The sequence below is a fragment of the Rattus norvegicus genome, chromosome 3 (genome assembly GCF_021556685.1).
Source record: "Rattus norvegicus strain SHRSP/BbbUtx chromosome 3, alternate assembly SHRSP_T2T, whole genome shotgun sequence".
In the NCBI taxonomy this organism is placed as follows: Eukaryota; Metazoa; Chordata; class Mammalia; order Rodentia; family Muridae; genus Rattus; species Rattus norvegicus.
Genome location: NC_141536.1, coordinates 156,514,603 through 156,541,131, shown reverse-complemented (window position 1 = coordinate 156,541,131; position 26,529 = coordinate 156,514,603). Strand labels below are relative to the sequence as shown.

Genomic DNA, 26,529 nt, shown 5'->3' with positions numbered 1-26,529 from the left:
GTGCCCTCAGAAGCCAGAAGAGGGTTGTCAGATCCCCTAGAGTTTCAGGCAGTTGTGAGCCATCAGGTCAATGATTTCTGGGTCCTCCCCAAGAGCAGCAAGTGCTCTTAACCACTGAGTTCTCTCTCCAACCTTATTTTTGATATTTTGAGACAGGATCTCACATGGTCAAGGCTAGCCTCAAACTTAGTACGTCGCCAAGACTGACCCACAACTTCAAATCTGCCAGTCACGGTGCTGGCCTCCACTGCGCATGAGCTTGGCTCAAAGGACAGCGCCAAGCCCCACTTCAACTTCTATTGGGACGAATTAAAAGCCTGGAGGGAAATAGAAAGGCAGCACCTAAAATAATCCACAGGTCATGCATGCACCCGTTGTTGACACTTTGTTGTGCTTACTGCTTTTTCCATTTTATTTTATAAATAAAACTTTAAAGAACAGCTGTTTCAGCCGAGTGTGGTGCGCATGGCTTTAGTGCACTGCACTGGGGAGACAGAGGCAAGTGGATCTCTGTGAGTTCAAGGAGGCTAGCCTGCTCTACATAGTGAGTCCCGGGACTATGTAGAGAGACACTGTCTATTAACAAACAAACAAACAAACAAACAAACAAAAGACACTTCCCTGTACTGTGAACCCTTTAAAGATATTTTGTAATGCTTGGGGTGAGGTCAGTGAGAGCCCTTTCTAGTATGTTCGAGGTCCTAGGTTCATCCTCAGCACTGAAAAACAAACAAGTATTTGAAACATTCTAGGGCAGGTATGGTAATGTATGTCCCTAATCCCAGCACTTGAAGCCTGAAGCAGGAGACTCTCCCCTAGTTTGAGGCCAGCCTGGGTAACAGTGAATTCAAGGTCAACCTGGGTTACATATGGAGTCAAAATCAGAGGTGGGGGGTTTGGGAATTTAGCTCAGCGGTAGAGCGCTTGCCTAGCAAGCGCAAGGCCCTGGGTTCGGTCCCCAGCTCAAAAAAAAAAAAAACCAAAAAAACAAAAACAACAACAACAAACAACAACAAAAAACAAAAAACAAAAAACAAAAAACAAAAAACAAAAAACAAAAAACCAGAGGCAGAAAAAGTCCCCAAAGTTTCAATGATCATTTGTTTTGTTCCTGGGCAAGCCTTAAACTCACTCTGTAGCCAGGCTGGTGTGGAATTCACTGTGTGCCAGAGGATGGTCTTGAACTGTGCTCTATCAGCTTTTCCTTTTTATCTATAGGATGCCTGGTGTGTGTGTGAAGGGTTCTGTGTGGATTTTTTCATTGTTCCCTCGTGGTTCACTTCCATCCCTGTGTGATGCTCATGACAGCTAAGAGACAATGACTAATCCATTGTCACTACCTAAATCCCAAGTGTCCTTAGGCTTGTGTTCATTTTTCCCTTGTCAGGTGGCTCCAGTTTTAAGCTTTAAATTATTAAAAGTAGGAGCCATAGATGACTCGGTGGATAACAGTTCTTACCACCAAGCCCCGTGACCTGGGTTCAATCCTCAGGACCTATGTGGTGGAAGGAGAGAACGGACTCCAACTCTGAATCCACACAGCTGCACTCAATCGAGCATGTGTGTGCATGCGTGCGCAGGGATACAAACACCACACACACACACATCCCTGGCCCACTTGATTGCTCCTAGACTCTGCATGCAGGAATGGAGTCTAGGGCTGCTGTTTCTACATCCACCGCCTCTCAGTTAGCCAATCCCATAATCATGTAGAAGAGTTTTATTTGCCTGAGGATAAAATGCCTCTGTCTTCAGGAGACCCGGGGCTGCGGAGTGCCCAGTTTACAAGACACCTCCCTGTCCGATGGTATCAGTGTCAGCATGGACCCCACCCCGGTGGGACTTCCCCACAGGAAACACCCTGGCATCTGGTTATGCTGGGAACCTGGAGTCTTTTCTCTGTCTAGGGGGACAGAGTCAGGACTGGTACTGGGGAGCAGTCATTTGTCTCCTATGGTGACTGCTCTGCAGGGAAGGCGCCTACCATCAGCAGACATTTGCCCAGTGCAGAGTGGGACAGCGCCCCCTAGAGGAATCCCATGTTATCACAGATAAACCTCGTCAGGATCAGGGATGCTGGGCAGTAATGGTTTGGGGGGGGATGGTGGTGGTGCAGGGAAGGGGTATCACATTGAAACTGTCAGAACCTTCATGTGATCTCTGAACTTGTACTCATCCGTTCAAGTGCGCACTGTGGCTTATGAGTTTGAGAGGGTGGCTTTGCTGAAACGGAGCTACTGCCCAGCACAGACCGTTGTGGTGGGAGAAGTCTCCTAGGAGGTTCAGCCGCTTGGGGTGACCAGCCTGGAGAGCTGTCAGTCTTCAGTGGTAGCTTACTCCTGCTCAAGTTACTGAACACCCTCTTGGTGGCCAGAGTTCACAGAATTTCAAGGCGAAGTTGGAGCCTAAAGCTTGACTTGACTTCAAAAAAAATTATTTATTTTGTGTGTATGAGTATTTGTGTGTATGCAGCTTATGTGTACTAAGAGGAAGCCTTTCAGCTTGGTTTACAGCCTTTTCTCTTCTTTCTGGCTTTATATATTTATTTCAATCATATTCAATTTCTTCTTTTTTTAGTATTTATTTATTATATACAAGTACACTGTAGCTGCTATCTTCAGACACACCAGAAGAGGGCGTCAGATTCCATTACAGATGGTTGTGAGCCACCATGTGGTTGCTGGGATTTGAACTCAGGACCTCTGGAAGAGTCGTCAGTGCTCTTAATCACTGAGTCATCTCTCCAGCCTCATATTCAATTTCAAATGCGTGTTAGGGAGCATTCTACACAGTCAAGATTCTATTGGCTGGGCGCCATGCCACACAATGTAGCTACTTGGGAGACCCACTAGAGTCCAGGGGCTCAAGGCCAGCTTGGGCAACATCTATTGGTCTTTTTTTCTGTTTTCTTTTTGAGACAGGGTAGCCTAGGCTAGCCTCAAAGATGGTAGCTAAAGATGTCCTTGAATTTCTGATCCTCATTCTGATTCCCAAATTCTGGAATTACAGATGCCACTGCCACCCTTAACGTTTCTGACTTAGAGACAGTTTTTTTAAAAAAAAAGATTTATTTACTTATATATGTTTACTTATTACTTATATATATTTATTTACTTATTACATATAAGTACACTTAGCTGTCTACAGACACACTGGAAGAGGGCATCAGATCTCATTACAGATGGTTGTGAACCACCATGGGGTTGCTGGGAATTGAACTCAGGACCTCTGGAAGAGCAGTCAGTGCTCTTAACCACTAAGCCATCTCTCCAGCCCAGAGACAGCATCTTATGTAGCCCAGGCTGGCCTTGAACTCCTGGTCTTCCTGCCTATTAGATGTGTGAGCCACCTTCCCTGGCTTAAGACCCCTGTGTTAAGAGCATGAAGTGGGAGTCAGGGCTTGGCACTATAGTCCTGTAATTCCAGACATTAGCTATGCCAGAGGCTGAGGCAGAAGCACAGGGTGAGCTTGGGTTTAAGGGTCTGAGGCTCTTCTGAGCAACCAGCTGAGATCCCGGCCCCAGAAATGAAAAGAAGAGGGTGTGTGTGTGTGGGGGGGTCGTGTGAGAGGCTCTGGTTCAAGCCTGCGTATCACAAAGAAGAGACCAATCAACTAAAGCAAGTGACTTGAAAACCTCCGTTTGGTTAGGTCCTAATGTGTGCAAGAAGCGCTCTTTCCCCCACTGAGCCTCGTTGCAGCTCTTCCCAAGGAGCGTGTGTCTTATGGGCTGTGGCTGTGCTTAGTCTGAGGGTACAGGCTTTTGATGCTGCTGTTGATGCTTGAGTATGTCTTGCTATGTAGTTCAGGCTAGCCTCCAACTCACCACCCTCTTGCTGCAGCCTCCGGAGTGCTGGGATTACAGCCCCAAGCCACAGCTGCTGCCTGTGCCCGGAAGTCCAGCTCACTTCCATTTTATTCTGGCTGTCATGTAGGAGACAACTAAGTAAGTGACTCTCCATTTCCTGTACGGACCCATTCTTACGGTGTGTGCATGTGTGCATATGTGTATATGTATGTATCTGCATGTATGCATGCATGCAGGCATGTATTCCTGCTGTTCAGAGTTCCTGCAAAGCTGGCATGATGGTTGGTTTGAGTCTGTCATCCTCAGCTTCATAGTGAATTAGAGGCAGCCAGGGCTACATGAGACCTTGTCTTAAAAAACAAACAAACAAACAACCCCCCCCCCCCAATTTTCATAAAACAGAAATACTTGCTGTCAGGCCTGACAACTGGATCGCAGAACCCATAAGTTAGAAGGAGAGAGCTGATTCCTCAAAGTGTGTCCTGGCCCGTGCACTCTCCCCACAAATGAGCGAATGAATGAACGAATGAATGAACCCAAAATGGCATCTGACAAGACAAAAAAATCAAAACCCAAACCCAAATGGCTTTGCAGAAGCTTGGACCCTCCCTCTGGATCCCCACCCTGCAGAGCGGGAGGTGCAGAGGGGGAACTCCTGCTGGGAATCCAGGCCAGCTCCGACCAGACCGTGGCGAGAACTGGAAAGGGGCAAGGGCCGGGAAGAGGGAAAGGCAGAAGTTGGAGGGAGGGAGCCCGACCCTGCCTGCGAGTGATTAGCCGCAGCCCCGCGCAGCGCAGTAAACAGAAACTTGCAGGCGTCCCCTCCGCTCCATCCCAGGCAGGCATCTAATCCCGAGTGATTAATCCGAGTCGTCGGGGGCCAAGAGCCTTGCGTGGACTTGGAATCAGCCGAGATGGGAGTAGGAAGTGGCCTCCTGCAGCTACGGCAGGGGAGTGTCCGAGCAGCGCAGTGACACGACGGGCCAGCGCGGCATCCGGGGGCGCAGGGCCGGGGCTGGAGGCTTCCGGGAACCCCGGTCCCTCGGCCGCTGAACCCTGACACCCGTCAGATAAGCTCTATCTCAGAGGCCAGAGCCGGGAACAGCCGGATACAGGGGCCACCGAGTGCATTCCCAGAACCAGCATCCGCGGTGGTCAGAGGACTGCGGGGAGCTCCGCCAGCCCGCGGTCGGTGACAACCAGCCAGCGCCGGGCAGCAGCGCAGCTCGGTCCCGGAGGTCCAGACCCGCTCCACGGTGAGTGTCGTCGCGGTCCCCAGCAGGCTGGCACGTGCAGGTGGAGAGAGGAGGGGCCACTTCCTCGCACTCACCTAGAGCACTAGGGCGGCGAGAGGGAGTCTTGGCTGGAGCAGAGAGAGCGCTGCTGTGTAGCCTTGGGTAAACTCTTTTCCCTCTCTGGGCCTCCGTGTGTCCTGTCAGTCTTTAAATAGGATAGTTGTACGGAAGATCTTTAGGGGCTCTTGGGCGACACTGTTTCTCAGGAATAGTGCTGGGCGCTTTTGAAGTGACTTGGTACAGGAAACAGGGAGTCCTTGGGGTTCCCCATTCCAGGTAGAGGGTAAGACTCTCTTCTCTGCTTCTTGTAATACAAAGGCTCAGAAACTTGTCTGAGTTACACAGCCCATCAGTGCCATTGACAAGCAAGAAGCGGGGTCTTTCTTACTAAGCGCTTATTCTCGGTTTGGGGTGAGGGGAGGGAGCGTGGAAGAAATGGACTAGATTGACTCTGTTCCTTTAGGAAGGAGCAGAGGAGGTGGTCAGCCTCAGCTCCAAGCCACCTTCAGCTGTCAAGAAGGCGAGGTTTGCACGAGCTTGGCCAGGTGCGCTCTGGTAGGAGGACAATCGCCCACTGCCATTGCCACGGCCAGGGATCCCCAGGGACTTGAGAGAAAGAGGGTTGTCGTGGGGTGGGAGTGGGAGTGAGAGCTGGGGGCGGGGAGCATGGCGCATGCCTTGACTAGGTTGTGTTCCAATTTTATTTTGCCTTTTCAAAAATCTGTTTTAAATCATTCTGGGCCCCCGCGCGGCTCCTCTGGACAAAACAGAATTGTGAAACACACCAGCACTTTCCACACGCCTCCCCTGGGGGGAATCTCGTATTAATACCATGGCCGCCTATTTGCATACCCATCCCTGCTGTGGCGCTGGCAGTGGGCAGGGAGTGGGTTGCAGACGGAGTTAGCCCGGGCTCTGCGCGGAAGGAGGCCCGGTTACATTCCAGGCTAGGATGTCTCCAGCAGCACACCGGCAGGTGGGAAGCCCCCCAGGGCCAGGCTCCCAGCCAGAGGTGAAGGTCTCAACGCCCAGATGTGGCCTGTCTTACTTCCTTTGGAATGTTCCACTGGGCAGCAGCCCTGGGGTGGACCCACACCTCCTTTCCTTTCCGGGGGAGGGCTCAGAACACCCTGCTTTGACAGTAAATGGGGGCTTGAGCTGTGGTTCCAGAAGCTCCCATCGGTCCTAGGGGGAGAGAGAGAGAGAGAGAGAGAGAGAGAGAGAGAGAGAGAGAGAGAGAGAGAGAGAGAGAGAGAGAGCGCGCAAGCTGTGTGTGTGTGTGTGTGTGTGTGTGTGTGTGTGTGTGTTTTTCTTTGTGACTTGAACAAATCGCTTCTCTAAACCTCAGTTTCTTCATCTGTGGGGTAATGGGTTTACTTAGGGAAATTTCTCAAGGTTCTGATGGCTGGATTCTGGAACTCTGGGCAGGGACATCCCCAAGGCCAGGAGTGAGGTGGGGCGGGAGGCAGTGCAGAGGGGTACTGTTAGTCAGGTCAAGGTGCTTGTCTCGATGCACAAGGACCTGGGCTGGCTCTCCAACTCTCTCTCTCTCTCTCTCTCTCGCTCGCTCTCGCTCGCTCTCGCTCGCTCTCGCTCGCTCTCGCTCGCTCTCGCTCGCTCTCGCTCGCTCTCGCTCTCTCTCTCTCTCGCTCTCTCGCTCTCTCTCTCTCGCTCTCTCTCTCTCACTCTCTCTCTCTCTCTCTCTCGCTCTCGCTCTCTCGCTCTCTCGCTCTCGCGCTCTCGCGCTCTCTCACTCTCTCGCTCTCTCTCTGTAGGTGGGGGGTGGGGCTTGTAAAACACTTCCTGTCTGTTGTCCTGCTCCAGAGGTGCCTATGACTGAGGGTGTGTGGGGAGGAGGAAGAACTCTAGGGCATTGGGAGAATAAGATATAGGAATGATGCAGATGGGGCTATGGCTGCTGACCCATCAGCAGCACAGGCCAGGAGTTGACCTGGTGAACCTTGCAGCTTGGATTCCTGCCTAGCGATTTCACCCACAGGTAGGGTGCTGGTCTTGGATACTGGGCTACCTGTGGGTCCCTGAGATGGAGCTAAGGCCTCCAGGCTTGTGGAGGTAATTGCTTCCTCCCACTGAGAGTTCTTCCTTACCTGCTGCAGGCGACTTCCTTAACATGTAGCTCCTTCTCAGGGATGGAGGAATCTCTCGCTCCTGAGAAAATCTGCGCTCAGAATCTTAGGAGTTAGGTGACTTGGTTGCTGAGTCCAGAAGTGTGTAAACTCACAGTAACTTCTGTTCAAACTAGAAAGGAAGTACATGGAGCTCATCATTTCTGCTTCCTATTTGGGAGGTTGGGGCTAGACCTAGGGCCTCACACATAGCAGGCAAGTGCTTTGCTAACGACCTATGTTGTCAGCTCTTGGTGTTTTGAGATAGCCTCAGCCTCACAATGCCAGTTGCCTACTACTGGGATGATAGGCATCTGTCACTACACCCAATTTGTACGGTTCTGGGGGGTGAACCCAGGGCTTTGTGCATGTTAGGCAAGCACTCTGCCAACTGAATTACAGCCCCAGCCAGGGCTTCTCCGTTTTCTTTTCCGTTTATTTTGTGCATATATGTGTTTTGCCTGTAATTTATCATATGTACCACATGCATGCTTGCTGTCCTTAGAGGTCAGAAGAGGGCAGTGGATTCCTTGGAACTGGAGTTACAGACAGTTGTGAGCCTCCACGGAGGTGCTGGGAACTGAACCCTTGTCCACCGGGAAAGCACCCAGTGCTCTTAACTGTTGAGCCATCTCTCTGGCTCCCCAGCCCCCATTTTTGAAACCGTTTTTCTTTGTGCTAGGAACAAACCCAGGACTTCAATGGTACTAAATGTGTAGTCTGCCACAGAGCCATGTCCTGGCCTCCCACAACTCTCTGTGCCATTTCCTCTAAGCTATGTCCTGTCCCATCTGAATGGCAGGAACGCCGAAGGGTGGCAGGTCACTGTACAGCCCTTCCTGGTTCCACGTTCAGCGATTTCATCTCGGAAGCTTGAAGTTGGCGTTGGTGGGAAAATGCCAAAAGGCCCAACATGGGGCTTGGCTTGTTTTGTTGCTCTGTGTGCTGTCGGGTTTAAGAAAGTGGCCCATGGGGGTTGGGGATTTAGCTCAGTGGTAGAGCGCTTGCCTAGGAAGCGCAAGGCCCTGAGTTCGGACCCCAGCTCCGAAAAAAAAGAACCAAAAAAAAAAAAAGTGGCCCATGTTAAGGGCTCCCCTCAAATGTCATTTTCTGCCTCTGCCCTCAGCTGCCGTTGGCACAGGAGGGAGCTGCCTACTTCTGAGTGACCTAGTACTCTTGTCAGGCTGCTAGCTCATTTGATGAGGTAAGGGGACTACCCACCAGGGTTCCCGAAAAGTCACACTCCTTCATCCACTATCAGGTGCAGGAGTCAGGATAAAACTTGCCAAAGGGGCTGGAGAGATGGCTCAGCAGTTAAGAGCATTGACTGCTCTTCCAGAGGTTCTGAGTTCAATTCCCAGCAACCACATGGTGGCTCACAGCCATCTGTAATGGGATCTGATGCCCTCTTCCGATGTGTCTGAAAACAGCAACGGTGTACTCACATACATAAAATAAATATTAGAAATATTTAAAATTAAAAAAATAACTTGCCAAAAAGGTCCCACACAAATGAACTGATCGTTTGAAATCTTCAGAAAAATAGCACACGATGTCCCTGCTTCAGCCTCCTTGGGAGATAGACAGGAAATAATCCACCACGCTTGGCCGTGTTAATTTTGTCTTATTATTTTGCTTTATTATTTATTTATTTTGATTTTTTGAGACAGGGCTTCTCTGGGTAATAGCCTTGGCCGTCCTAGAACTTGCTTTGTAGTTCAGGCTGGCTTCAAACTCAGAGATCCGCTTCCTAAGTCTGGAACTAAAGGCGTTTACTATTGTGCCCAGATATCAAATAAACATTTACTTGGTTTTTTGTGTCCGCATTCTTTGCCTGCATGTCTGTGTGCCGCATATATGCAGTGCTCAAGGAGGCCAGAAGAGGGCGCTGGAGGCCTTGAGCCTCTGGAACTGGTCATACGCCACCGTTTGGGTGCTAGGAACTGAAGCAGGGTCCTCGGCAAGAGCAGCCAGTGGTCTTAACCACCGAACATCTCACCCGCCCCTGTAAATTTTTTCATTAGTAAAGTGTATGATAAACATTCTTCTAGCATGCACTGCTGTGTGTTTGCACGCTCGTGAGCATGCACCCATGTAAGTTTGTATGAACACGGAGCCCCAGGAGCTGGTTGATAAACCTTTCTGATGTACACTGCCCAGGGGCTCAGAGACCTTGTCATGGAAAGGCTTCAACTTCCCTAAGTTTCAGGCCAAAGTCCTGAGCTTCCTTCTTTCACTGAAGAAGGGTCAGCAACCAAACCTGACCTTTCTGGCTCCGCCCTGGGGGACAGATAAATCCCCAGGAGGGACATCCAGGTTCCTGCTCAGCCAGGGCCATCAGCACGCTGGGATACTGGGATACGGACGGACGCTTTGTTTGCTGCACCTTTGGGCTTTGTATCCACGTTTCTGCACCTGGGGTCCGGCAGTCTCTGTATCCGAGCAGCAGCGTTCGTTCGTTCCGTAGTGGGTCCTGTCAGTGGCAGCTTCTGGTTAATTCCATGCCTTTGCAAACCTTGATCTTGCCAGTTCTCTTTTTCCCCGTGCAGGGAATGATGGCGCTAATAGAAACAATGTCTTGGAACAATTCAAAGGAACAGCTAAGCCAGCCCTATAGAGGAGTTAAGACTGTGCTCTATTTTTAGAAACCCTAGGGGCCAGGTGGGCCCTTTCCAGGCGCCCTGGAGCAGGCCAGCACAAGGAAAATCTTTCTCACGCCCAAGTCCCGCCTCTCCTCCTTCTCTGCCAAGGAGGAGGCCCAGGTGGGGGTGTTAGCTAAGCTGTGTGGCTGTGGTAGAGGAAGGGGCCAGGCCCTCACTGATTTAAGAAGGGCTAGGAGCATATTTGGTATGTAGGAAGTGTACAGAGAGGGTATGTGTGACTGTCTGAGGAAGGGGACATCCCAGGTGTCCATGTGGCTGTCCTGATTGCAATCTTAGGACTCCTATGAGCAGCTTGGTAGACACTGTGAAGGCAGTGTCTCTGTTTCCAACCTCGGTCACTGTACACCCTTCCTCCTCCCCTCCTCCCCACTCCTTCCTCCCTCCTTTCTTTGGGAACTTTGCAACAGCAGGTTGGGCAGGAGGTAGCTCAGAGGCAGAGCACTCTCCTCGCTTGTGTGGGCTCTGGACTCCATTCCCAGCCCCACAGCCTGATCACATGCATGATCGAGCCCTGAGATGGGTCCACCCCTTGTGTTCCGCACCTCTTCCTTACACTGATCGTGGCTCCTGAATGTTTTCACGCCGAGATTTGAACATTCCGGCCTGGCGAGATGGCTCAGTGGGTAAAGCCACTTGCCACCAAATCTCACGAGGTAGAAAAGAACCAACACTCATGAGTTGTCCTGTGATCTCCACACGCCCACTTTTGTGTATACGTGAGCACCCTACACACACACACACACATGCATGCGTACACACACGGAACACCACCTATCTGCCTTCCAAGCTGGGTTTACAGAGGTCAAATAGTTTGTCATTTGACAAATGCTTTTTTTAAGAAAAAGATTTACTATACATAAGTACACTGTAGCTGTCTCCAGACACACCAGAAGAGGGCATCAGATCTCATTACAGATGGTTGTGAGCCATCATATGTTTGCTGGGATTGGAACTCAGGACCTCTGGAAGAGCAGTCAGTGCTCTTAACCACTGAGCCATCTCTCCAGCCCTGACAAACATTTTCTAACTAGGTATCAAACTTGTGTAGAGCCCAGCAGCTTCTACTTTACAACAACAACAACAACAATAATAATAGGAACTGTAAGAGCCCTCAACAGAGATCCAGAAGTTGAAGTCCATTGCTGCCGACCCCCTCCACTGTTCCACCCAGCCCAGGCAGCCAGCCTTCTCTCTGAACCACGGTAATTGCCCCAAACTACCCAAACTTCTGCTTGCTTGTTTGTTTGTTTTGTTATGTTTTTTCAGCTGGCCATTGGACGGTCGGTCTCTTTTCCTCTGCACAGCTAGTAGGTTCCTAGTAGCAAGGCCACCCCCCATTCCCCCCCACCCTGTTCTTGCCTCTTTCTGCCCGGCCTGGCTCAGTCACTCAGAACATCAGGCCTGCAGGATCCAAACTCCTCAAACCCCAGGTCAACATGCCGTCTTCATACCTGCCTCTCTGTGAGGCCATCGACAGCCCTGCCCCAGGACCTTTGCACCTTCTCATGCTGCCCCCCTCTTGGACCCTCCAGGGCCTTGCACAGATGCCACCTTCTCAAAGGGGGCTCAGCCTTAGGCATTTGCCTCCTGCGCAGGGGCCTTTGGGTTCCATCCCCAGCAGAACCAACTAACAATACCTTCCTATTCCAGAAAAACCCAAGGCAGGGAGAGCATGGGCTCGGTCCACAGAGGCTGTGATTGCTAGCGTGTTGTCCCTTGAGGGCTCCCTGAGACTGCTGACCACATGTCCTGGGTCCATGCGCTGTGGCTGCTCCCAGAGGGATGGGAGCCTGAGGGTTAACGTGCAGAGACCTGTCAGAATAGGGACTTAGGATCGCACTGGCCTTGCCTGCTTCTCTCTGCCTCTGTGGAGGCTAGTTCTGCCCTTGAGGGACACTGTGGGAACAGGACACATTTTTCTCTGTAATGGGCACAGGGCCACACACTTCTCAGTCCCTCCTTTGAAACCAGAGGTGCCCTAATCAGTTTGTGCAAACACAGATTCGTAGGCGCAGAAAATGACAGTCATATGGCTTTCAGTGACAGACTGGGTGTGTATCCATCTCGTCCAGTTCTTCCCACGCCGAGTTCAAGCCATTCACAATAGAGCCCAGCAACCTAGCATTGCTAAGCCCTTAGTCATGCACATGGGGACCCAAATCCTGAATCCCGGGACTGCCACAGTGCTGTGAGTCTCTGAGCAGATTACTTTCCATCTCTGTTTTCTTAAAAAAAAAAAAAAATTACTGCTGTTGTGTCTGGTGGTGGTGGCACACACTTTTGATCCCAGCACTCAGGAGGCAGAGGCAGGCAGGTTTTTATGAGTTCGAGGCCAGCCTGGTGTAAGGCGTGACTTCCAGGACAGCCAAAGCTGTTATACAAAGAAATGCTGTAAGAAAAACAAAACCGGGCTGGAGAGATGGCTCAGTGGTTAGAGCACTGACTGCTCTTCCTGAGGTCCTGAGTTCAAATCCCAGCAACCACATGGTGGCTCACAACCATCTGTGATGGGATCTGGTGTCATCTTCTGGCCTGCAGGCATACATGCAGGCAGAAAGCTGTATGATGTATACATAATAAATAAATAAATAAATTTTTTTAATAAAAGAAAGAAAAACAAAAACCAGAAAGGGTCAAAGCCGTCTTTCAGTTGGAGAGACTCTGTCAGACCCCGAGACACACACAGTGTACTTTCCTCCTGCAGCTCAGCTGTGAAGCCCCCCTGTCTGGCAATGCAGGGTCCCACAGATTGTTTGGTTTTCTGGAAGCTGGGAAGAAACCCACGTCCTTGCTGGGCCCGCAGGGCCTGCGGGAGCATGTATGGTCCCTAGCTGGAGGCCTTGGCTGCCTGTCCTAACTTTATCTGCCCCCGGGACTGGCTAAATGCAAGACAGTGAAGCCGCCGATGGTTTCCATTCAGGTTCCGGAGAGTTCTTGGTGGAGGAGGGGGCGTTGGCAGCACAGAGTGGCTGGGGGATGGCTTCAAGCACACATTACACTTTAACATCCAAGCTGTTAGCCAGAGGCCAGCACCAGGGACTTGGCCCCCTGTGCCTTAGTTAAGGCATGTTAAAGGAATGGTCAGAGTCCCTTGGCCCACAGCGAGGACCTAAGTATACAGAAGGGGTAGAAGGCAGAGTCTGGGGGTGACTCATGGTTCTTCCCATTCTCATGGGTCCAGGTTGGCGTGTTGTCCTCTGTGGGTGTGGGGGTGGTATGATGTGGTTGTGTGTGTGTGTGTGTGTGTGTGTGTGTGTGTGTGTGTGTGTGTGCGCACTGGGGGGTGGGGGTGGTTCTTTCCTGGTTGCAAATAGTGCCCATGGTTTCTTGTGCTCTGCTCAGCTGTGTGAATCCTGTTGTAACCTTAACCCTGGAAGTGTGAGCCAAGAGAACATGGGCAGCCCTGCTTGGCACGCAGAGAGGCCTGTGTGTGTGTATGTGTGTGTGGGAGAACAAGAGACTGGCAGGAAGGATTCTTCCTGAGTCCCTTGGTGAGGGAAGTACTACTGGGCATCTCAGAAGGGTGAAGCAGGCAGGGCCCGAAAGCCCTGTTTCCTGGCAGGTGCTTTCGTGTGGTCTGGGCAGAGGAAACTGGTGCTGGGAGTCTCTGTTGGTCCTTACAGGGCATTTCCCCCTCAGCCCAGTGTCCTCTGCCTTACCTGCCACCAGCTGAGGCACTCGCACCTGCAGGGTGCGATCCTGAAATTCAAGGTCAGAGTTGCTCACTTCAGCTCTGACAGCCTGGTGCCTGCATCCCCAAAAGCCCAGCCTGTGTGTCTTCATTCAAAAAGCTTGGAAACTGTTCAGTATGTCAGGGTCGACTCTCAGGAAGTTCTCGGAGCCTCAGAGGCATAAAACTCGTGAACCACGAGAAATCCAAACTGGTGCGAGGAAACAAAAAAAAAAGTCCCACTGTGGGGATGTCCAGGCCAGTGGAAGCTGCAGGGTGCAGGAGACAGAGTGAGAAGAGATTTGTGGCTCTGTGTTCTAGGCAGAATCCTCTCTCTCTCTCTGTTGAGCATCCTCGGACACCAGGTTGCTCATAGCACAGCGCTCAGGGCAAGCATGAGGTTAAATGACGCAGAATGTGTACTGCTTCGGTCCTAGCAAACACCGAAGGGTCGTGGCTTGTTGGCACATGGATGAGGAATGTTCACAATGCCAGCATCTTTCCAACATTGCATGCAGTTGGCGCCGACTGAATGCAAAGGGAAGATTGGCCGAGCTGAATGCACCAGGAATAAGCCAGGGCCTCTGGGCTGGATGGATTACTTCCTATGTTGTTCACCTTCATTTTTAATTTATTGTTACTATTATTATTGTTGTTGTTTGGTTTTGTTATTGTTTTTTTGTTGTTGGTTTTTTGTTTGTTTGTTTGTTTGTTTTTTGAGATAGAGTTTCTCCATGTAGCCCTAGCTGTCCTGGAGCTTGCTCTGTAAACCAGGCTGGCCTTGAACCCAGAGATCCGCCTGCTTCTGTCTCCAAATGCTGGGGTTAGAGACATACATCACCACTGCCCGGCCTTGTTGTTATATCTTATTTACTTATTCTTATTATATGCATGCACGTGTGTGCTCATGCCCAGTGGATGCATGGAGAAGGCCCGAGGACGACCTTTTGGAGTTGGCCTCTCTTTTACCTCTCTGTGGGCTCTGGAGGGCTCAGGCCCCTGGGCTTGTAGGGCCCTTACTTTTACCAGCTGAGCATCTCACTGGCCCACGGGCACTGCAGAGCTCAGCCAACCTGGTACTCATTCTAGAGTCCAGCTGTCCGGGAGCTCTTGGTGCAATCCTCCTGCCTCACACCCTCTGCCTCATCACTGCCCCAGGTTTTGCTGAGCTTTAAGAGAATCAAGGAGGGCAGCGTGTGGTGACATACACAGTTAATTCTAGCACTGGGAGGCAGAGCTAGGCAGGTCTCTTGGTTCAAGGATGACCTGGTCTACAGAGTGAGTTCCAGGACAGACAGGGCTGCACAGAGAAACCCTGTCTCAAAACACGAGTAGGGGGATGAAGGGGGAAGGGGGGGGGGGAAGGAGGGAGGGAGGGAGGGAGGGAGGGAGGGAGGGAGGGAGGAAGGGAGGAAGAACACAAAGGAAGAAGCCTGAGAGATGGACAGGTGGCTCGTGGCCTCTGAGGTGACACAGGCCACTCTACTTCACAGGTGGAGAAGCCGCAATCTAGGATAGGGCTTCATTCTATCTCCACTGCGGGGGTCAGGGGGGTGGGAGGGTTTATGTGACAAGCCAAAGTCAGACCCAGTCCCCAGAGGCAGCTTCTGACCTTCCACTCCTTGCAGGAAGTGGACACGGGGTGAGCTTGTATCCCTCCGTGGCAGAGCCCTTGTACATTTCTCTCATTTTTGCATCTTGGGACAAAGGGTGAAAAAACTCAGATGACCCTCACTGCTTCCTGGTGGAAAAATACTCCAGACTCCGGTGGGGATCTTCTAGCAGCAGGGCTGGCCTCCCCTCTGTCTCCCTCTGTCCCTGCTGCTGCTTCCCCAGCTTGAGGGAAGAGAGAAAACACAAGGCTTGGAGATCCAGACGGTGGAGCTCAGGGACTCCGGTGGGCCATCCACGCTAGCAGTCCTCTCCATCAGAAGTCCTGCCATGAACATGCAGATGGCATAGTCTGCCAGTGTCCCCTAGTGGCATGGCCACTCCCACCACAGCCACCAGTGTAGCCCAGAGTGACCTGGCACAGGTCACTTGGAGTCTGACAGAGCTGGCTTTACCTGTCCCCGAGTCCCATGATGCCTGGCACTCCGTGACACCAGTCTCATCCTGCTTCCTCGTCTTCAGGATGTAAACAGGGAACCTGTCACCGGGAGACTTGGATGAGAGAGTGCCTGGCTCCTGGCTCTGCACACAGAGCTGGCTCTGGGAGGGTTTTATGACTGGAACCAAAGTTAGTTTCAGCTCTGAGTCTCATCGTGCCCTCTGCAATTGGGCAGCGGTACAACCGTGCCTCTGTGCACACGCCTATTAGCATATTAATCACACGATAATATTGGGTTTTATTATGACATTTCGTTCCTGTATATAAAGTATTTTTATCACACTCACCCCTATTACCTTTCTTTGTCCCCTCCCGCTCTCACTGATCTGTCCTCTTCCCAGAACACCCCCTTTTAGACTTTAATAGGTGTTTTGTTTTGACCCAGTGTGTACATTACTCGAACATGGGCTCCTGGCTACTTCCGTGAAGAAACGTCTTCCCCTTCCTGAGCAGCCATCAGTGGCCAATGGATCATCAGGGAGGGCTGGGCCTTGTGACTCACTCTCCCAGGTTTTTGTTTTGTTTTTGAGACATCGTCTCCTTGTGTGGTCCTGGCTGGGGCGGGACTTGCTCTGTAGACCGGGCTAGCCTCTAACTCACAGAGATCTGTCTTGCCTCTGCCTCCAGAGTGCTGGAATTACAGGTGCGAGCCACCAAGTCTGGTAAGTCTTCCCCTAGTTTGGAGACCCTTTCTCATGTAGCTCAGGCTAGCCTCACACCCACCACGTAGCCGAGGATGACCTTGAGTTTCCGATGCCCCTGCTTTCACCTCCCGGTGCTGGGACGGAAGGCATGTACCAAGTGGCTGTCCTGAACTATTGCCTGCTGCAGTGGGGCACGGTGTTCAGAGAGGTCCGAGGTCTAGCAGGCGCCTGTGTCTATTTGCTGGTGGTGCTGAGTGAGTCCCACAGACTCACTAGAAACCTCTGTCAAAGGTCTGTATGCCAGAAGCCCCAAGGGACAATGCTGCCTGACCTAGTCTCTGAGGTGGTAGGAGTCCGGCTGATCTATCTTGACCTTAAGCAGTTTTTTGTTTTGTTTGTTTGTGTGGCATTGTTAGGGACGGAGTCCAGAACATGCTAGGTGCATACTCTACCGCTAAACTGTATTCCTAGCCTCAAACTCCACCCCGGAAGTCACATAGCCTTCCTCAGCGTGTCTTGTCCTTGTGTGAGGACACTGGTCACTGGCCCCAATCCAGGACCACCTCCCCTTTATTGCACGTCTGTAAAGACCTATTTTTTTTTTTTAAGATTCATTTATTTATTATATATAAGTACACACTGTAGCTGTCTTCAGATACACCAGAAGAGGGCGTCGGATCTCTTTACAGATGGTTGTGAGCCACCATGTGGTTGCTGGGAATTGAACTCAGGACCTCTGGAAGAGCAGTCGGGTGCTCTTAACCGCTGAGCCATCTCTCCAGCCCTAAAGACCTATTTCTAAATCCAGTCACAGGTCTGTAGTATTTTTTACAGCTTATCTGACCACCTGACATTTCCCACTGTTGCTGGGGTTCCCTTTCCACTGTGACCTCACACGCATGGCTAGCCCATCATGGTCCAGATCCCTTCTGTTCCTGCTACCATTCTGTGCTGTTCAAGAGCCTATGATGACCTCTGAGGAACAGAGAGGTGACCTCGGTTTCCTGAGGTCACACAGCCAACAAATGCTACAGCTGGGAGACTCTTTTCTTTCTGATTCTGCAGCTGGCTACTTTTTGAGACACACACACACACACACACACACACACACACACACACACACACCATCACACCCATCCCAGGAGCCTGGACACATGGGAGACGCAATCTCTTTCCTGGCTTGTACCACCCTGCAGATATGCCTCCCACTGCAGAAGCGTCTTCCAGCCATGGGCTGATCCTACTGCTCTCCCATGGGGAGGAAGCTGAGAGGGTTTGGTGGAGGGATAGGGATACAGAGCTTCTGCACAGTCAGAATTCACTTCCCAGAATCCACACGGCAGGTCATAACTGCCTATAATTCCAGCTCCAGGGATCTGATGCCCTTTCGAAGGGTACCCACATTTATATGTGCAGCACACGTATGCACACGCCTGACCGAGTCTACTTAATGTTGCCTGCATGGGAGATCGGATAGCCTATCAATCAGAGGCGCTCATCCCTGTAGAAAACTCACTGTCAAAGCCATTGGTTGCTTCTAGATTTTTCATCTAGAGATGAGACCTTGAGAAATTTCTCCCATCCACACTGGCATAGGGACAGGTGTGGTTATGGTGCCAGCAACCGTACTGGTGAGATTTCATGACTACAACAGCTCTCCGTCTTGTCTAGAAGACACCGTCTCACGGCTGGCTAAAATAGACCTTAAAAAAAAAGAAAAAAAAAGAGAGAAAGAAAGAAAAAAGCCACGTGGGTCCTGGCCTGTAGGGTGTGCAGAGGTGTGCAGAACACTCATGAAACCTGGCAGCATTTGGAGAGTCTCAGTGTTGGGGCTACACATTGCAAAGTGACTCACTGGAGAGATGGCTCAGCGGTTTAGAGCACTGTCTGCAATTCCCAGCAGCCACATGGTGCCTCACAACCATCTGTAATGGGATCTGATGCCCTCTTTTGGTGTATCTGTAAGAGAACTATGGTGTGCTCATATACATAGAACAAACAAACAAACAAATAAATAAATAAAAATATTTTTTTTAAAGTGTGACTTGTGGCTGGGAGGCAGGGGCAGGTGGAATTCTGTGCATTTGAGGCCAGCCTGGTTTATGCAGTGAGTTTGTTCCAGGAAAGCCAGAGCTATATGTAGAGAGACCCTGTCTGAAAACACCGAAACAAAACACGGTGACTAGTTTTTCTGGGGACAATACTCTTAGATGCTCTGAGGCAGTGTCCTCTGCCAGGTAGCAGCAGGAACATCTTGGGCCAGGTCTGGAGAAAGCCCTGGAGGAATGTGGCCATTGCTTTGATATGGAGCAGAGAGCAGAGGCCAGACAGGGCCTGACAGAGATAAATGACTGAGCCGCCAGATGAGGTAGGAATTTACATTCCCGATGGATCCCTGTCTTGGAAAATAGAAGCCCTGGGCTGCTCTTCTGAGATGTTGGAGCTGGGGTGGGGGCAGGGTGGGCAGGGTGGGCAGGGCTCTAACTGCTGGGACTCTGGGGCCAGGAAATAGCTGCTGTGTCAGCAAGAAGAGCTATGGAGGGGGCGGGTGCTGGGGGCCCCTAAGGAGATGAGTTTTTCCCAGAGACTTTGCTGGGGGGCAGCTGGCAAGTGAATCAAGAGCCAGCCACATGCCTGGTATGAATCCAGACAACTAGGCCTTTGGGAACTGTGAGCTAATGGGATCCCATGAGCTGAAGGCTCCCAGCGAGCTCTCCTTAAGCGTTAACTGCTGTTGTGGTGGCAAGGGCTGTGGTGACTGTCTAAGGATGTGCCTATGAGAAAACTCACAGGGCATCCCAAGGACCTCAGCAGCCAAGACTCCCAGGAGCCTTGCTGTGAGTGAGGGCAGTGGAGCTGTTGAGGAAGCCCCCAGTGACCTCCCAGCAGCTGCAGGCATCTGGAACTCGGCCTCTGTCCACCTCTGCTTAGAAGAAGCATGCCGCCCCGGAGTACCTGGAGACAGGAAGAGGGACGGACACATCCGCGTCTGTCCTGCAGGTAGTGGGGCAGGAGAGGTGCAGAGCTGAGGCCTCTGGTGCACAGACAGACAGTTTGGTGGTCTCAGCCTAGTTTCGGGGATCACACGGTCTTTGTTCTGTAAACACTCTTGGAGCCTCGGCTGTGTCACGGAACAGAGCCCAGTCATTGTTGACACCCTGAGGTGGTTTGAATAAGAATGGTCCTCAAAGGCTCACATGTTTGAATCTTTGGTTCCCAGTGGCCCGTTTAGGAAGTATTAGGAGGTGTGGCCTTGCTGGAGGAGGTGGGTCACTGGGGGATGGAGGTTTCCAAAGCCCACACCAAGTCAAGTCTGTCTTCTGTCTGCAACTTGTGGATCAGAGGTGGGCTCTAAGTTACGGCCCTAGTACGTGCCTGACTGCCTGTCACACACAAATCTACCTGCCACCGTGGGCACACACCCTGAAACTGTAAGCCAGCCCCCAACTTGTCTTATAAGTTGCCTTGGTTGTGGACTCGGACCTCCAGGAGGCTGAGATTTTGGCTGTACAATGTTGTACAGGTTTGTCTGCTTCCACTATGCCAAGTACAAGCCTGTGGGCCCCACGGGGCTCCAGACCACATCATGCAGGAAGGGGGAAGATCCCAGGAAGGCTTGGCCGAGAGCACTTGACACACGCTGTCCATGACTGTCACAGGCCTCGGAGGCTTCTCCTGGCCACAGGCAGATCCATCAGTGGCTCCCTGACACTGAGAACTGGTCCAGGGAAGCAGGGATGGAGGGCTTCCTTGGAGAGAGATCTTCCTTTCTCTCATTGGTCTGATAAAGCTCACTGATAAAGCTCGGTAGGCTGGCCAGTGAGCCCCAGGGATCGTCCCACATCTGCCTCCCTGGCTCTGGGATGACAAGTGTGTCCTGTTACACCTTGACTTCACATGAGTGCTGGAATCAAACTCAGGATCGTGCTATTCCTTACGGAGCCTCTCCCTGGCCCCTGTTGGTTGCTGCTGCTTTTAATTAATGAATTAATTAATTTTTGAGAAAAGGTCTCCATATATAGCGTAGGATGGCCTCAAAGTCACAATCCTCTCCCTTCGGTCTCTTGAATGCTGGGAGGGTTGACGGGAGTGTATCACCATGTCATTGTCATTTAATGTTCATGAAAATGACAATGGACTGAGAACAGTTTTGATCCTAACAGTGAGTGTCTCCTGGTGAATACCAGGTGACCCCACAACTTGGTGGCTTTGACCACATTTTGTTACCTCATGCTTTGTGTGGGACAGGGACCCAGCATGGCTACTCTGGGTGTGCCACTTCAGGGGCTCTCATGGGGCTGTGTCCAGGGGTCGGAGGGGCTGCTCCCCAGCTCTCTTAAAGGAATATTGGGGTTACTTTTTCTGTTGGTATGATAAGAACAACCTTAGGAGGGAAGGGTCAGGTCTGAGTCACGGTCCCTGCACAGCCAGTCCATCATGACAGCGATGTCCTGGTGGGAAGAAGAATGGGAGGAGGTTTGGTCACAGTGTCATCTACAGCCAGGAAGCAGAGAGAGAGAGAGAGAGAGAGAGAGAGAGAGAGAGAGAGAGAGAGAGAGAGAGAGAGAGAGAGAGAGAGAAAGAGAGAGAGAGAGAGGAGTGTGGGTACTCAGTTCCTTGTCTCCCTTTCGTTCAGGCCAGGCCCTGGTCCTTGGTCCCTGGAATGACACTTCCAACATTTAGGGCAGACCTTCCCCTCCTTCTAACCTAATTGAGATGACTACTCACAGGCAGCCAGAGGCTTGCCTCAAGGACAGGTTTTAGATCCTGTCAAGTGACAATCTTAATGGTCACACCATGGGGCTCAGCTTTCTGTAGTCTGCTGGCCACAGGTGCTCTTCTTAGTGTCTAGCCTTGGGGCAGCGCCAGCCCGGCCCTCTGGCTTTACTCTGTGGAGCGAGCAGGGAGAAGGGGTGGGGGAGAAGGATAGAGAAAGGGAGTGCTTAAGTCCTGCCTGGTTTAGTTTTTGGATTTGGGGGCTGGGAATGGAACCAGGGCTTTGAGCGTGTGGAGCACACACTTATTCCTGCTCCGTCCTGAGCTATGGGTCAGCAGGGAGGTAGAGATTGGAATCTCACACTTTTCTCTTTCTGAGTACTGAGTAGGCTCAGGGCCTTGCCCTAGGCAAGCGCTCTATCGCTAAGTTCATCTGAGGACCTGTTTATTTATAGACAGGTGTCTTTGAAGTTCATGTTGGCCTCTAGCTTGAAATCCTCCTGCCTCAGCCTCCAATGTAAATGGATTACAGGGTGTGCTGCTGCACCCTGTTTGAAAGTTGTTGCCTCTTCTGATTCGACTTTGTCTGATGTCACCTTTGCCATGTTCTAGTCATTAGGTGTCTCCCATATACACCAGGAGGTAAATGGACCCACAGCTATGCAGAAACCACCCACTGCAGGGCAGAGCCCAGGCTTGAATCCAACATTTAATTTCAAAGCCTGCTTTTTGTGGAAGTGGAGACTGATTGGTCCTCTCTCCACTGCCACAATGTCCAGCTGGACACAGACCTTCATAGACCACCTGCACCCACCTGCACCCACCTGCGTCCATTTGCACTCACCTGCACTTACTTGCATCTACCTGCACTTATCTGTATCCACCTGCACCTGTATCCACCTGCAGCCACCTGTATCCAACTGCACCCACCTGCATCCACCTGCACCTACACTCACCTGCACCCATCTGCACCCACCTGAACTCACTTGTACCCACCTATACCCACCTGCACCTGTGCCCACCTGCACCCACCTGCACTCATCTGCACCCACCTGCACCCACCTTCACAGGTTTTGAGTTTACTCATCTTTTACTTCCTTCCTTTGTCCTGCCCTCCTCCCTTTCTCCTCATTTTCTTTTTTTGCCCCTGTAATCCATCTGATACCTCTCAGATACCATCCATGAGCCTGCACCCAGTGTGGACAGTGGGTGACAGCTCAGTTCACCTTCTGGTAGCAAAATTCAGCACTGGTATGTCTGGGGTTCTCTCTGCAAACCTCCCTCGGGCAGGTGGGTGCTGGCTTTCCCAGAAAAGCCAGAGGGAGGGCAACAGGTGTCCAAACTATTACTTGCTATAGAAGCTGTCATGTATGTAGTCTGCTACAATCCTGTTACATATGTGCTCAGAACCATTCAGAATCACCTGTGTGTGATGGTGACCTTCCACCAGGGTTCAGGGGTCAAGGGAGGTGGACCAGAGCCGGAGGCCAAATGAGCAGTGGATGGCTGACGAGGCAAGTGTGTTTACCTGTGTGTGGGTGCTCAAGTCATGCATGTGTATGTTCACACATGTGCACAAGTGTTCACACATGTATACAAGTGTTAACACGTGTGCATGTACACTCCTGAGCATTTACAGGAGTGAGTGTGTGTACCAGCACGCCTGTGAGCATTTGCTTATCTGCGTGTGTTTCTGTGCACGTGTGAACAAATGTGTGTGCTTGTTCTCCTGGGAGTGCTCATGTGTGTGTATGTAAAGCCTCACTGGTGTCCAAGTTCAAGGAGCCCCACCCTCAGCATGTCTGAAGAGCCCTCCATGAAGAGGGGAGAAGCAACAGCAGGGTAGGCTTTGAGAGAGGACCTGGAGACTCAGAATGGGTGGAGCTGTATGGGGGGAGGTTACAGGGGAGGCTGGCAGGGAGGACACTGACAGGAAGATTGGCAGGGGGAGGCTGGCAGGGGGAGGCTGGCAGGAGAGAGGCTGGCAGGGGGAGGCTGGCAGGGGAGAGGCTGGCAGGGGGAGGCTGACAGGGGAGAGGCTGGCAGGGGGAGGCTGGCAGGAGGAGGCTGGCAGGGGAGAGGCTGGCAGGGGGAGGCTGACAGGGGAGAGGCTGGCAGGGGGAGGCTGGCAGGGGGAGGCTGACAGGGGAGAGGCTGGCAGGGGGAGGCTGGCAGGGGGAGGCTGGCAGGAGGAGGTTGGCAGGGGATAGGCGATGGGGAGGTAACTCTGTGGAAGGCTGAACTGGCCGTGGGAGGGTTGCTATCCACCACTTAGAGTGCTTTTTTTCTCAGTGCTAACTAAGGCCCAGGCCAGTGTGGCCCAAAGCCTCTGTCAGTTGACTCTAGGAACTGGGCAAAGGCCCAGCCTCAGTTTCCCACCTGTGCCACGGGGGAAAGAGACAGGCCACTCATGGATTTATGTGCAGACAGTTCTCCAGGGACTGTTGGGGTGAGTCCCAAACTGAGGGTGGCTGTGGCAGCTGGCCAGGACTTCTTGGCAGAGCAAAGCTCAGGTCCCAAGCACTTCCTCTCCCTGTCACCAGAGTCTAAGTCCATCTAAAAGAGAAGGCCAGGACACTAATGCCTGCTTAGCATCCGCCGTGGCTGGCACCCATCCTGCCATTCTCAGACAGTCAACACGGTGGGCAGTGTCAGCATCCCCACTTCACAGATGAGAAATAGAAGCTCAGAGAGGTTGAGTGATTGTCCACGGTCACAAAGCAAGAAAGAGGTGGACCGGTCTCCGGGTCTGTCTGACTCAGGAACCTCTGGCTCCCATCTCTCAGAGGCAGACGTCAGACATGGGGTAGCTGTAGTAGTGTCAGGAGGTGGTACAGAGAGCTGGAAACGACCTCTGGGCGGGAGTGGAGGTCCCGAGGAAGGTGGGATGGAGGCATAGAACATTCCAGATGCAGCGTTTCTTAGACTCTTAACCAGAGCAGGGTGGTTTGACCACAGTCGACTGAGATGCTCAAGTGTGAGAACGGCATGGGCGTGTGTTCCAGGCATTAGCGAGGGAGCAGAGGCAGGGGCATGGAAAGTTTAAGGTCAATCTGGGCTACACAGTGAACTATTTAGAATGTGGAAGAAAAACAAAAACAAAGTCCACAAGGCATCCAGAATGTTCTTTCCTGTATTCGAAGAAACCAGTGTCCTCTCAAATCTGCATCCTAGGCCTCTGGACTTGGCCGGATTAAGGAGAAATCCACAAAGCTAAGTAAGACGCGTGTCCCATTAGCCAGACCCTTGCTCGGTCACTGTCCTGGAGCCTGAGTTGCTATGGTTGCAAGCTAGGAAACCAGGATTCATACTGGCTTGAGAGGGGAAGAGAGAGTTGGCGGAGGGAGAGGGAGAGGGAGAGGGAAAGGGAGAGGGTCTTAGGGTTTTACATGAACAGACACCATGACCAAAGCAACTCTTATAAAGGACAACATTTCATTGGGGCTGGCTTACAGGACACTAATGCCTGCTTACCATCCACTGTGGTTCAGAGGTTCAGTCCATTATCATCAAGGCAGGAACATGGCAGCATCCAGGCAGGTATGGTGCAGGCAGAGCTGAAGGCCGCTAGTGGAAGACTGACTTCCAGGCTTTAGGATGAGGATCTTATAGCCCACACCCACAGTGCCATACCTATTCCAACAAGGCCACACCTCCTAATAGTGTCACTCCCTAGACCAAGCATATATACAGCATCACACACACACACACACACACACACACACACACACACACACACACACAGAGAGAGAGAGAGAGAGAGAGAGAGAGAGAGAGAGAGAGAAAGAGAGAGAGAGAGAGACCTTGTCCTGGTACTTTAGGCTGATGCACTGCCGAACAAATGTTTAGACTCCCGCTGTCTATAGAGGACTTGGGCACGTTGATGTCCCCTTTTACTGTGCGGTCAGGAGCAATGGCAGTCAGCCCTGGGAGACCCCCCACTCTAAAATGGGGCAACATGGCAGCTGTATCATGGAAGAGAAGTCAGTTTTCCTGAAGAGAAGGTAAATTGCTAGGGACCATGGGGACCCCTAGTCTCCTGCTTAGGTCTTCCCTAACCAGAGGGAGACAGTGGGAGCTTGGAGGATGGTCCAGAAGAGGTTCACGTCTGTGTCCACTCCATGGGTATCGCCACCAGAGAGGGAGAGGACGGCGATTAGTGACACTGGGACTCACAGCAGCTCTGTTGGAGGTTCTGAGGTCCAAGGGCAGATGGGACATCCAAGAAAGGGAAGCTAGGGCCGCAGAGGCCAAGTCACACAGGAACACGTGTCCTGGCTCTGTCACCCTCACATCTACCTACTGCACTAAACTGAGTCTCTTCATGACATGGGTGACAACCCTCGGGCTCAGATGGGAATTCGGTATGTTCAAATCACACAGTGGGGAGCTGCTCACCTCCTGGGAGCCAATGGGGGACATTGGAGCATGAGAGAAGAGCAGGGTACATCTAGGAGAGGAGTCTTGGTGAGCAAGATGCTGCCAACAGAAGCCGGAGACAGTGTGCCCCAAGAACAGGACAGGGTTGTAGTCCTACCTGTGAAACCTAGTGGCCAGACTCAAACCTGGGGGTGACCTGAGTGTGACCTAGCACTCCCCTGAGCCTTGATATACCCCTCTAAGCCACACTGAACCATGATGGAATTATAGCACAGCCTGGCACCTGGTACTCACACCCCAATTTTACTGGTGTGGACAGTGGTGATTATTATTGATTGCGTGTGGAAATTTACTTTTCTTCTTTTTGTGGGGCTGGGGATGGATCCTGCTAAGTGTGTCTTCTGCTGTGCTTTGACTCCGGGTCCAGGAAGTTTATTTGCAAATCTATTTGGTTTCTCTTTCTTTCCTAAGAGTTCCATCTTCGGGGCTTCCAATGACCAAAGCAGCTGCTCTTGAGTTGTCTGGGACCCACCCACACTTCCCTTGGGGTCTAGAAGAGGCAGGAGAAAAGGTCAAGTTTGCAGCTGATCCTTTCCTGCCTCTGCGGTCAGCTCCAGGGGCCTCCTAACTCCAAGCCTGCGGGGGTAGCTGATGAGAGAAGCAGTTGGAAGATTAAGGCAAGGGCAGATGTGGCTCCATGGAGATCTGGCAGGCAGGACAATAGGGTAGCATGTAGTGAAAGGGGCCAAGCCAGGGCCCAGCAGACCCAGGTCCTAGTCCCAGCACTCAATGTCAGACCAGTGAACCCAGGCAAGCTCACTGCTTTCCCCCTTACCATACTCACCTCACAGCTGTGCTTCATGAGCCCAGGGAAGGATAGACACACCTCTCCCCGCACCCTGCCTCCCTCCTGTCTCCCAGCATCCCCACATCTCACACCCCCATCACCCTATGATCTGCTCAGTTTCACCACCCGTCCTGGATTCCCAGAGACAATGATGACAGCAGTTCTGAGGCTGTCCTTCAAATGCCATCCAGAGGGAGGGCGTCAGGTCACTTGGGACACGAAAGATCCTCTTCTAGTTTCAGTGAGGTTCCTTTGCATCTCCTGAGTCAGAA

The 26,529-nt window shown here is 51.8% G+C and overlaps 1 protein-coding gene across 3 annotated transcripts in view; it reads left to right on the top strand.

The window, feature by feature from the left end:
- Positions 1-4,803: 4,803 nt before the first annotated feature.
- Positions 4,804-26,529, top strand: part of Ripor3 (RIPOR family member 3) — a 75,165-nt gene continuing 53,439 nt past the window's right edge. For all 3 annotated transcript variants that reach the window (XR_015684868.1, XM_087655281.1, XM_087655283.1), the window contains exon 1: positions 4,804-5,062. The gene's annotated coding sequence lies outside the window, so the exon portion shown is untranslated. The remainder of the gene's footprint in view (positions 5,063-26,529) is intronic.